The sequence below is a fragment of the Haliotis cracherodii genome, unplaced genomic scaffold, assembly GCF_022045235.1.
Source record: "Haliotis cracherodii isolate W230 unplaced genomic scaffold, xgHalCrac1.p SCAF_7, whole genome shotgun sequence".
Lineage (NCBI taxonomy): Eukaryota > Metazoa > Mollusca > Gastropoda > Lepetellida > Haliotidae > Haliotis > Haliotis cracherodii.
Window position 1 is genome coordinate 42,785,208 of NW_027266330.1, and position 13,650 is coordinate 42,798,857.

Sequence of the window (13,650 nt, forward strand, 5' to 3'; positions counted from 1 at the left end):
CATGCCAGATTTAACTTGAGTACCCCACGCAGACACAGTATACTTACTCCGAGCCGACCAGTCATTGTTTTAGCCTCTTAAGCTCTAAACCCATTCGACAGAGTGTGTCACTAGCCGTGCATCTGATGTCGATCCCATTGACAGGCGAATAGCATAAGGACACCCAAAAACAAAGCTCGCAATATCTATTTGCAAAAAAGGATTTCCGTAACATTTAAAGTACGTATGATACACATAAATTATCAGCTTGCTCTATATCAAAACTTTCTGCCAAACTTTCAGTAATTTATTTACCTAAAAAAACATATCGCGAGTTAAAGAAGTTTCAACCAGATTTCCCGGCATACAACTACCAGAAACGGCCATTGTTATCTTTTGGCACTTCTTGTTGAGTGGCGTGCAGTCCGATATTTTTTTTATAATGTTATCATTTTTTACATTTGACCATATATTTTTGTTAGCTGACAGAAAGAAAACACTCAAGTTCCTTTATGTCTAAAAATTAGCAAATTTCGGTGTAAGTAATTTTAAACAAACACAAAATGAATCGTAACACCATCAATTAGATTGAACTTGTACAATCATGGCAACGGTGGTGAACAAACAACTCCACATGCATTGTAATCCCTAATAGTATTACAATCATTTGGTTGCATCTAATTTCATTTAAATCTTTGTAAAAAAATATCTCATTTTTATCGAGTTTGCAAATGATTTTGTTTGATAAACTTTCTGACATTGGCCTGCTGTTAACAAGCCGACAAATGTAACCAACAAGTTTGGGCGATGCGAAATCTTAATTTATATACATTCTAGGTAAACCATTCATTAGCAAAATAATGCAGATTACAAAGAACAATTAACATACTTGCAATTTTATGTATCATTGCTAAAACCGGAAGCACATACAGCATCTCACACATCAAGGAAAAAACTATCGTCGTTAATTTCCAAAAAAGATTCAAGAGAAGTTACAAAATTTAATATCTATCGTCAACTGTTTACTATGTATTGACCTGGGTAGCAGTCTTCACTCCGATGTTTTATATTTGTTTCGTGATTGCTGCCGGTGCATAACATCAAATGGAGAAGGCTACAGGTAAAGGAACCACATAGTCGTCACCATTTAGGAGGAAACGGCTAAAATTAAGAGTATGTAAAAAAATGTGCTGAATGAGTAACAAAAGACTTAATTGTTACGTATGGACTGTAATAATTATGATATATGTCCTTAAAATTGAAATTATTTAGAGGTATAATAAAAGTACCACATATTTGGACGCACTTTTATGCAGTTTAATGTGAGCACACAGACGCTGCACAACACATGGGGAAAGCAATATTCTGTGTTGGCTTATCCGGCACTTTCCTCATGCCTCACATGTCTGCTCTGACCAGGCTTCTGGTGGAGGTTCATGGGCCTCAACATTTGAACATGAATAATACAATATGTTGACAGAAACATAGTATTTTTGTATTTTTGTGTTTGTATGTTAAGAGAGTATGTTAAGAAAGGGAATATATGACAACTCAATTATTGTCCAAAATAATGACAAAGTTCTTTTATAATAATCATTCAGCTAAATATATCACAAGGGTAAATATGAGCAACTGGTCCCCTTAAATTAAAAGATGTATTTTGTCTCTGGCATCCATGTCTATATAAAAAATATACAATTTTGTCGTATAGAAAGCTCTCTTCAATGAACATTCAAAATAACACACTTTTAATACCAGATACCTGCTTTTTCTGTCAGTGATACATGTTTGTGATGCGAAAAAGGTTTTCATAATTATTTCAAAGTTATTTCTGTATCTCTCAAACGATAAAGTCATGTATCATCAAAAAGAAACATTGAATAAGTATCTGCTTGTATCAACATTTTTTAAGTTTTGCGATTGCAATAATAATGATGAGAGATTGGGTGATGATGGGTTTGACGATGGATAATGGGAGTCCAGGTTCTTGACGTTAGATTGATAATAAAATGTGAAACATAATAAATTTTTTGTTCTTTTAATTGCATACTTCTATTAATTGCATCCATTTTATTGAAAACTGAATTATGTAATAAACAAAATTCAAGTTGTTCAGTCCATGGTACAAATGCAAGTGTAAGGGTTTATTATTTGTTGATTACGTTTAATAGAAAACTGATGGGCTTGTGTATAAAGGGACCACTTCCACTATTACACATGCGTGCGTTGTTTGAGCAATGTTATACTTTTTTCGATTTAGCAAGGTTATACCTCTGCTAATATCAACATATATGCAGATGAGCACACTGTAACTTCGTTATAATTATTGTATTATGGTAAAGCGAAAACACACAACAATGTCAGCAATTGTTTTCTCCAAAGATCCAGGGTATAGAACAGGTCTTCATCAACCCATGCTTACCAAAAAGGCGATGACTATACTTGTCGTAAGAGGCGACTAACGGGATCGGGTGGTCAGACTTGCTGACTTGGTTGATGCATGTCATTCATCCCAATTGCGTGGATCGATGCTCATGATATCAATCACTGGATTGTCTGGTTCAGACTCGATTATTTACACAATGCCATCATATAGCTGGAATATTGCTGAGTGCGGCATTAAACAACAAACAAACAAAACATATTTTCTCACTTAAACAGATTCCACAAATTCTAATCATACCATTCTTTGACAAGGCACTACACCGTCAGTTTTAAACCTATTTAGTTCATTTATTATTCATTTTGTAGGGATGACATTGTAGATTATAAATCCACTCCTAACTCAATACCAACCACATGGTTCCTTTACCGGTAGCCTTCCTCAAATGTTTTAAGCCTTAATCTGAAAATGTAATGCATGGATTCCACTGTCAATGTTTTATTGAATTGTTTTCTGACAATGTAGTGACGGGAGCGATATATCATATTGATATGACATAATAATAACAACATAATATTGTTATTGGTCTATCATTGCAAAAAGAACAATTATACATGTTGTTGAAAACTTTTTCTGAGAACCGCCCGTCCTCAGAACAGATGAAACTTTAGGGACACGGCGACAGGATGGAGGGTGCATATGTAGGCTCTATATGATTTTGTACCCAAAGCAAATGGAATTGTACCCAAAATACTTTGTGAATTTGTACCTAAAATAAGACAATAGATCTGTAATTATGTTTATGTTTTCATGTATATTAATAATTGAGCAGAACATATAATAAAACATTTCATCAAGTTCATAATATGATATATGATCCTTGAAATTGATGGTTTGCTTTTGATAGAAAAGGGATGTCTTGTCACTGAAGAAGAGGCCAGTTAAGTTGGTTAAAGCTAAGTTAACTGTATTGTTTGGATAGGAATGTGATAGTAGATTAACTTTATATCAAAATTAATGTATATCTTTGAAACTAAAGCAAAACTATTCTAGGTAGATCTATAAAAAATCACATACCTGATTGGGTACCAAATCACTAGAACTTTTGGGTACAAAAATCACTACATTTCACCTGGATTTTGTGAAACGATGGGATTAAGATAAAATCTTGTCCGAATGATTCCTTTTGACGTTTTAAGACAAGAATTGGCTTTACGTATCATAACAGGTAGATCTAGACGGCTCATGTTTTGTCCTAAAAATAGAAGAAACAAAATGTGAAAAATATGGACGCCTCAGAAATGAGGGACTTTAAAGTTTTAATTCCACCTAACTTGTCACATGGTTTGACTTAGGTCTATTAAAGAAAACTCCTTCTGAAAATCTTTTTTTGAAAAGCTGAAGAAGTTGTGATACTGTGATAGCAGATAATGGAAAAACTGGTTTGCAGCAGTACTTGATTTACCTTAATATTCTCATATCTGCAACTGACATGATGACCTCGAAAAATAAGTTTTTATTCTGTTAAAAGTTTTTATAATATATTTACTGAAATGGTTCATAATTTACCATCATGCAATGTTTGCCGATAAAAACATGCAAGTTTATCTCATTGAAATTCAAGATATCGGAGATGTGATTATTGAAATCACTCTGCACAAATAGAATGAATTATACAGGTTCCTAATATGAAACACATTCCGCATTCAATCACATAATTCAGGGAGGTTCAAGAAAATTTACAAATTTGTTCTCTGTATGCTTGAAAATGTCAGGATATTTTTATATAATCATGTGTATTTTTCTATCATGATATAACATTTGTACTAAGTTTTCCTATAATAATTAGATCCACATCAAGTGCTTTTATGAGTTATCATGGTGTAATAATTATACATCATTTCATATAATAATTGTTTAGCAAGTAATACATATCATCAGGTAAAATGCATATATGAAATATCAGTAGTTTCAGTTATAGCTTTTTAGTTAGATGCTAGTCTAAGGTAATGAGAATAGATCTAAGGCTTTCAGATAAATACTAGCCTAAGGTATCAAGATCCCATCTCCCAGACATAATATCAGTAGTTGTAGACAGTACCCTGGTACCGGAAGTGACTCTGCGCATGCGCAAAGTGGTGGCACTTCCAGTTCCGGGGAGGGCGTGCGCATCCAAGATGGCGGCACTTCCGGGTTCGATGACGTCAGTCAGAAGTGGGTTCTACGTCACGTCCGGTTCCGAGGGGGCATCCTCATCCAAGATGGCGGAGGAGGAGGAGGGAGGAGGAGGATGGAGGGAGGGAGGAGGAGGAGGGAGGGAGGAGCAGGGTGTGTGCCAATTGCGTGTGGAGATGATAGATCACTGAGATGAGCTTATACACAGTCGATGACCCAGCAACTTTGTTGCTAGGTTGACGGCATATCGCCCAAGGATCTTCCAACAAAATTCCACAAATGACATCATCGGGTATGATGACGTGATTGTAAACTGAGGTGCAAGGTCTCGTTCCACAAGGCGATCGTATTGTAGCACATTAACAGTCGTTCATCTAAGTTAAAGTATCTGAGTTGCGATCACCTTAGCGCTACGATCATATTTTGGAACAGACGTCTGAACTCTAAAGGTGAACCAACGTGGACAGACATGGATGTGGTGTATGAATGCAGGGAGCTGATCGAACATCGCTGAACGCTGATTGGTCCAACACGCAGCGCTGATTGGTCCAAAATACGGCGCTCTGATTGGTCTGTTCTGGCGCCCAGCCTGAGTCTCGGTTTTCCAAACCGGCCCGACCCTTGTGTTTCTTTTCCATAGGAAATGGGTTTTACCATTGGAGAGAAAACACAACCCGGTTCGACCAATCAGAGACCAGAACAGGCGAGCGCGCCCTCTGATTGGTCGACAACCCAAGCTTCTGATTGGTCAGATTTCAATCCTGTTTTTTCCTTGGGTGTGCATGTCGATTCCCATCCTAAATACAACACAACACTTATTTTTTTCTTTCAACTTTTTTAATCCCCACTCACATGAACCAACAAAACCAAAGTCACAGGATGAGGGGTCATCCTGTGATTTTTGTGAACAGGAACTTTTTGTGAACAGGTAGACACTTTGGTATGAAACCATTCTAATACTGTGGCATCATTCTTGACGGTGTCCTTCCAGTCCAACGTATCTTACACTTGATTAAAAGTCCATCCACGCAAGCGATAGGTTAGCATGTAGAGACAGTAAGCCCCACACAACGTGCTGTATTCATGTTGTAAGGAGTGTGTATTCCATCGTTGTTCCGTCTGACCCATGCAATTCAAAGTCTCGCGTTGCTGCCATTGTTGTTGTTCCTCCATGTAGTCTAACACCCAAATTTCTGATAGGGGATCTCCTGGGAGGACATCCTCAGGTCGCTGACCAATGGTCCGATGCACACGCCGGTTGTATGACTTGACCAACTGGGGTAACACTTTCAAATAGTGTCTGGTCCCATGCTGAATAAAGTATCGCGACATTTTATTTTTCAGCGTCCTTTGAAACCGTTCCACCACGGCTGCTTTTGTTTCAGGATTTTGACAGGTGTAGAAATGAATGCCGTCCTTCATCATGAGAGCCTCGAAAGGGTGGTTGACAAATTCTCTGCCTTTGTCTGTTTGCAATTGAGCAGGTAGTTGTTCTTTGGCTTGTTGCATCAGCAAGGTTTGAAAACCTTCGGTCAAAGCAGAACTGTTCTTGGCCTTCAGGGGTTGCACCCATGCCATCTTTGAAAACACATCGATCACGCACAGCAGATATTTGAATCTTTGGTTGTCGTCTTGAAAGGCAATCATGTCACTCAAGTTTGCTTGCCACAATTCATCGACGGCTCCCATGCGATAGCGGTCTCTTGAAAAGGAGCATCTGGCTGGTTTGTGCAAGGTGTTGGTACTTTGGGTTTGCAACCAACGCTTGATTTGACTTTGCGATGGGATGGTTTTCTTCTAGCTTTTACTGGTTCTTGCATCTTGAGCATGGAGCCGTGCTGCTTTCCACAAAGGTCGCCAGCCGCCAAAACTTGCAGGATGTTCAGGATGAAAGTAGGTTTTTTCCAACCAGGCCGTCCAAAGGGGAGTAGGAAGTCCTTTGTGTTGTTTCTTCCCAGCGGCAAGAAGACGTCGTCGCATCTTGACCTGTCGCGTCATTTTCTCTCATCAGACTGATGTCTCTCGATACATGGTTGGTCTTTTCATAGAGAGGGGGAGAGATGTTTTCTTAAGTGGTGCTAAAGGGTATCCATGACCCTCGCCTGTTGATGAATCTGTCCTGTTTGGTATCCGAGGGAGGTGGGGTCATCACCCATGGGGTTGGCATCATATCTTCTTCTCCCGCTTGAGGATCCAGCTGCCACCGCTGCCTTCTTCTCTTGGGGTGACTTTGCAGGGAGAGCTTGGGGAGGGGGAACTGGGTGTGGGGTGTCCTTGGCATGGCATGAGGATGGTGCTGCTGCTGCTGCTGCTGTTTCTGCATCCATTGCCATCGTTGAGGATTTCCAATCATTTCATGGGAAACGTGACTGTTGGCCAAAAAATGGTGACTCAAAAGGGTCCACCCTGCCGGCCCCTCTTTGGTTTTCCGGTGACGCACTAAATCATTTATCAAGTCCACCATGTGTGTGCCAGGGACGGGTTTCCCTTCCACGATCAGGGTTCCCTCTGGAACAAAGGAACTTTTTCCAGATCCTGTGGGGCCCGCAATGAACATCGTAAAAGGGTGATGTAGAGTCAAAGGGGAGGTCATGACCTCTTCCTCCTCACCATGCGACATCATCCTGTGTTCGGGGTGACTAATGACACCAGGCAACTGAGACTTGCAAGCATGGGCTGACTCTTTTATGTATTTTTTTTCAACAAGAGGACAGACAGACAGACAGACAGCGTTGACGACATCTCAACTCAGCCTCTACACCTCGTTCTGGTACGCTATCGGAGTTGAGATCAATCAAGACACAAAGAGTAAGTTCAATCAAGTTCTGTTTAATGATGAACAGTAACAACTTCAACTTAGATACAATGGGGACAATGCAAACAATGCAAAACAATGCGAAAAAAGCGGACTACAACCATCGTTACAGTCACACAGGTCTGCCCAATGATACTGGTGGCGTTGTTACTGCTGGAGTTGCTGCTGCATCTGAGGCTGATCATCGTGCAGACGATTAACGGTGCAATCAATGGTGAATGGTGCTGAGGTTACTGCTGCGACGAGTGCTGCTGCTGCTTCTGCTGCTGCTGTGGGTGTTGTTGCTTCTGCTGGTGCCTCTGCTACCGCTGCGGTTAGTGCTGCAACGAGTTCTGCTGCTGCTGCTTCTGTTGGTGAGGGTGTTGTTGCTGTTGCTGCTGCTGCTGCGGATGTTATTGCTGCTGTTTCTGCTGCTGATGAGGGTGTTGTTGTTGCTGCGGCTTGTACTGCGACGAGTGCTACACCCGAATGATGTAGCATGGACGCCTTCCTAGGATGACGTTTCCGTTCCCATTGTCCAGTTCCTGTTTCCCGTTTCCCGTTCCCGTACCCAGTTTTTTATCTTCTTCTTCTTCTCCAAACAAGTTTGTTTCCAGTTTGTTTCCAACTTCCCTTTTCAGGGCCTCCCATCTCTCCCGAAAGAACGCTTTCATCATTGCTTTAACTACCCTCTCTACCACCAACAAAGAACCCTCCTCCTCTTCCCTCTTCCCTCCTCCTCCCTCTGCCGCCATCTTGGATGAGGATGCCCCCTCGGAACCGGACGTGACGTAGAGGGGCATCCTTCTGAGTGAGGTCATCGAACCGGAAGTGCAGCCATCTTGGATGTGCAACACACACCTCCCAGAACTGGAAGTGCCGCCATCTTGGATGCGCACGCCCTACCCGGACCCGGAAGTGCCGCTATCTTGCACATGCGCAGAGTCACTTCCGGTACCAGGGTACTGTCTACAACTACTAATATCCAATAAGACAAAAGATATGTCTACAAAGTCTTATAGATTGCCTTGAACTATTTTATTTAAGTAAATCTATATTAGAATAACATTCAGCAATTACTTCAATTTAGACTCATTTAGGATTAGCCCCAATACAAGCTTGTCTATAGTGACACCATAATCTCTTTCAAAGCACCGAGTAAATTTGTCAACAAGATTAGTGCCAGTCCAACAGGATTAACAGATTCTTGTAAATAAAATTGTGATTAGTCTCCTCTGACTTAGGCTCTTTGCTGACTAATTCACCCAAGAAAACCAGCACGCCATTTGGAAGGTTTTGTTCATCCAAACAGAACCATAATATTTCTATCAGGAATAAATGTGTGAAATATTAGTTCACTTGACCCATGTTTGATGAAGCCTCAACTGTTTGAAAGTACCCACCCTCTTTTGACGCCTTATGCTGAAATTAATCCAGCAGGCGGAAATAAGAAGTGCGAAAACAAATCAGCGCCAGACTGGGTTACAACAAGCACCATCTTTTAACATCATTTGATATGACATGTCCGGGGACTCTTTACCACTTGACCATTGAGGCAGTCATAGGTAATTTAATTAAGGATTGAATCGAAAACTGATGTGCAAACTGTATGAATCCGCATACGAAACGACAATGAAAACATGTTTTATCTATAATAGTTTAACCGAAAACAGTTGTATGTATCAAAGCAGACAAAAGTGACGAGATTGATAAACATTCCGTGTGTAGGAATACATACTGTGGCGTGACATAAATCCAGTGAGTGTGCCAATCAACAGAGAGTATGATAAAAACAAAGTACATAGGACCTGTCAATTAAGACAGGAGGCAAGAAGAACTGCAATAGTCAGACTGTACTGAAACGGAACAAATATGTTCGGGAGAAGGCGGCTGTTTCAAATGACATGGTCAGTTACCGCCAGATTCAAACATTAGTTCCCTGAGAGCGGGAAGACACAGTTGGAAAAATGCTAGTCGGAAATGAAACCTGAAGACATGAAAGTTGTGGAACTGAGGCAAGCGGGGAAAAAACAGGCGAGCGAGCCTGCACGTTGCTGTTTTATTCCTTCTCAGCCTTCGTTCTCAAAAAGTTATTTGGACTCTGAATATGCATGAATTTTGCTTAATGTCCTGTACATGACGATACACGTGAGCAGAAAGAGAATTACTTCAACTGTAATATTGGGATTCCCAGACATTCCGTAGTAATAAAAGTAGTCCTCTTCAGTGGGCTTGGCTTATTTTTTTACATTCATTGGGAAATGAATGCAATAAAACGTAACCAATTCAGCTAATCAGAATGCAGGAATTTCAATGAACACAACAAAATTTAATTATTATAGTTTATTTCATCTTTCAATTCATGACTTGCAGACATGGCTGCAGGTGGGCCAAAACTTTTTTGGAAAGTCCATAGTTTAAGTATGTTATGTCACCAAGCTTCCTTAAGGTAACTTTATGATAATAATCGATTTCTTTGGGCCCATATTTTGTGATTGCAACAAATCATGAAGCTTCTTAAAACTTTCTGATAACCATTATTTTTAACTTATTCTGCATTACTCCACAATGGTTTCAATGCTTAACTTATGACAACAAGGACAGTGCAACAGCGATGGTCCTGGGTGAAGAAATAAAGTTGTTACTCTGAAGTCCCACTTTTACTGACCACCGCTTCTGTCCTGTGACCTTGATGACACCTAAGGTCACCTTCTTCACATCAATTCTATCCAGGGGTTGTGGGGTAGCCTAGTGGTTAAAGCATTCGATCGCCATGTGAAGCCCATTTCTGGTGTCCCCCAGCCATGATATTGCTGGAATATTGCTTAAAGCGGTGTAAAACCATACTCACTCAATTCTATCCATCAACTATCTATCATGGTTAACATTTATACTAAGTTATCTTATAATAATTAGATCTACATCAAGTGCTTTTATGAGTTATCATGGTGTAATATTTATACACCATTTCATATAATTATAGTTTAGCAAGTAATAATTATCATCAGGTAAAATGCATATATAAAATATCAGTAGTTTCAGTTATAGCTTTTTAGATGGTTGCTAGCCTAAGGTATCAAGATCCCATCTCCCAGACAAAGGATATTTATTTAAGTATATCTGTCATCACCTACCGGGGTATATTAGAATAACATTACTTCAATTAAGACTCATTAAGGATTAGCCCCCATACAAGCTTGTCTATAGTGCATTAAGGATTAGCCCCCATACAAGCTTGTCTATAGGGCATTAAGGATTAGCTCCCACACAAGCTCATCTATAGTGACACCCTAATCTCTTTCAAAGCATCCAGTAAATATGTCAACAAGATTAGTGCCAGTCCAACAGGATAAACAGGATTTAGTATTCCCCTCTGTCTAGCCATCCATTTAGCTTAGGACACAACCAATCGTGTATCAACCAATCACATTCCTTTCTATTGTTCAAACTTTCATTAAATACATACTGTAGCCAAGTTCTAGCAGAGAAGGGGTTTGACTCTCTTACCAAGCAGACCTCTCTCCCACAGCCCAGAGTGTGTACCGACTCTCTGTGGCACCCTCAGTTATTTCTAAGTATATTGTAAATTGTTAATTGTTCTTGTAAATAAAATTGTGATTAGTCTCCTGTGACTCTGGCTCTTTGCTGACTAATTCCCCAAGAAAACCAGCACGTCAATTGGAAGGTATTGTTCACCCAGAACAGTTCCATGATAAACGGAGGGGAAGTTATCATGGTTAACATTTATACTAAGTTATCTTATAATAATTAGATCTACATCAAGTGCTTTTATGAGTTATCATGGTGTAATATTTATACACCATTTCATATAATTATAGTTTAGCAAGTAATAATTATCATCAGGTAAAATGCATATATAAAATATCAGTAGTTTCAGTTATAGCTTTTTAGATGGTTGCTAGCCTAAGGTATCAAGATCCCATCTCCCAGACAAAGGATATTTATTTAAGTATATCTGTCATCACCTACCGGGGTATATTAGAATAACATTACTTCAATTAAGACTCATTAAGGATTAGCCCCCATACAAGCTTGTCTATAGTGCATTAAGGATTAGCCCCCATACAAGCTTGTCTATAGGGCATTAAGGATTAGCTCCCACACAAGCTCATCTATAGTGACACCCTAATCTCTTTCAAAGCATCCAGTAAATATGTCAACAAGATTAGTGCCAGTCCAACAGGATAAACAGGATTTAGTATTCCCCTCTGTCTAGCCATCCATTTAGCTTAGGACACAACCAATCGTGTATCAACCAATCACATTCCTTTCTATTGTTCAAACTTTCATTAAATACATACTGTAGCCAAGTTCTAGCAGAGAAGGGGTTTGACTCTCTTACCAAGCAGACCTCTCTCCCACAGCCCAGAGTGTGTACCGACTCTCTGTGGCACCCTCAGTTATTTCTAAGTATATTGTAAATTGTTAATTGTTCTTGTAAATAAAATTGTGATTAGTCTCCTGTGACTCTGGCTCTTTGCTGACTAATTCCCCAAGAAAACCAGCACGTCAATTGGAAGGTATTGTTCACCCAGAACGGTTCCATGATATATCCATCCCTCCGACTGCAGACTCCTCAGGTTCCAGTTCAATAGGGTTCACTACCCATTGGTAGTGAACCCATTTGGCATTCCAGTGACCCCAAGGCTATTTACAGGAGAAGTGAAGCCAATAACTGCGTATCTACACCTGAGGAACACTTGGTTCGAGTCGAAGATAGATAACTGTCTACTGTGTCATCAACACACACCCATGTTTGTACGCCACCGGGAACTCACCGTGCAGACGGCTACTTTATCATTTGGGATGGATAATCAACGAGGCGAAGTCGGAGTTAACTCCATCCTATCAGCATCAGTTCATAGGAGGCCTGTTCCAAACAGACAAGGATCTCCTATCAGTATTGAGGGACAGTTAGCACAAGATTCTACACCTCTTGTCACCTGCGGGGCAGTCGGGTAGCCTAGTGGTTAAAGCGTTATTTTGTCACGCCGAAGACCCGGGTTCGATTCCCAACATGGGTACAATGTGTGAAGCCCATTTCTGATGTCCCCCGCCGTGATATTGCTGGAATATTGCTAAAAGCGGCGTAAAACCATACTCACTCACTCACTCACTCACTCACTCACTCACTCTTGTCACCTGCACTACACCAACCTGCCAGCCTGCCAGTGATAAGTGTAGCTAGGGTTACTCACCTCGTTAACAACTGAACAATTCCTGAACCCTTACATCAGGCGTCAGGATCCACTCAAGGCCATCACTCTACAGGCTCGACTAAGGCCCTTACTCAATTGGTGGTTGGTAGAGTTGAATGTCTTAGGATGAGTCTCTTTATCGGGGATATCCCCTGGACGCCTCCCTTCAGTGATGGGCTGCTCACCTGCAAGGCTAGACAGCCTAAGGACTATGGTCCGACGCTTATCAAAAGTGACACATTAACAACTTGGAGTTAGCAGCGTTAATTCTGGCCATAATCAGCTACAGTCTTCCCAACTCACAATATACACAGACAACAGCACTGTGGTGTGGTGCCTCTGCAATCAGGGAACAACGCACTCCCACTCAATGTACAAACCGATCATAAGCCACTTGAGACTATCTTCAAGAAATCTCTTCTCAAATCTTTGCTGTTTCGGAGGACACTTCCTTCATCAGCGAACTGGAGAATATCAACGCTGCAGAATGTATCACTGTCACAGATCAGCGTCTCGATCAAATTCAGCGTCTCACTCAACAAAACATCAATCTCCAGACTCTCAAGTCCACCATCTTAGCCGGCTGGCCAGAACAACGTGAGGACACTCCAGTGTGTGTCAGAGACTACTGGACATTCCGAGAGGAACTGAGTGTTCAGAATGGTGTTCTCTTCAAAGGATCATGAATTGTGATTCTGCCAGCGATGCAAAGTGAAATGCTTCAGCGCCCATCTTGGAGCCGAAGCATGCATCCGAAGGGCAAGTGATGTTGTATATTGGCCAAACATGACTCTAGACATTAAAGACCATGGGAAGTTGACAAGCTGACAGACACAACTTCCATATCTGTTGTTGAGTGTATGAAGGCACAGTTTAGCAGACATGGCATACCAGATACTGTAGTGTGGGATAATGGTCCACAACTCACATCACGAGAATTTGCTCAGTTTGCCAAAGACTGGGAATTCAGCCATGTCACGACATCACCTTATCACAGTCAATCAAACGGCAAGGCCGAATCAGCTGTAAAGATTGCAAAGAAGCTGATCAAAAAGTCACAAAGAGAAGACAAAGACCCATGGAAGGCAATCCTGGAATGG

At 40.7% G+C, this 13,650-nt stretch overlaps 1 protein-coding gene across 1 annotated transcript in view; it reads left to right on the top strand.

Annotated features, from left to right (window-relative positions):
• LOC139448901 (retinal guanylyl cyclase 2-like) overlaps positions 1-13,650 on the top strand; it is a 525,408-nt gene that overhangs the window by 434,794 nt on the left and 76,964 nt on the right. The gene's annotated exons all lie outside the window — the stretch shown is intronic.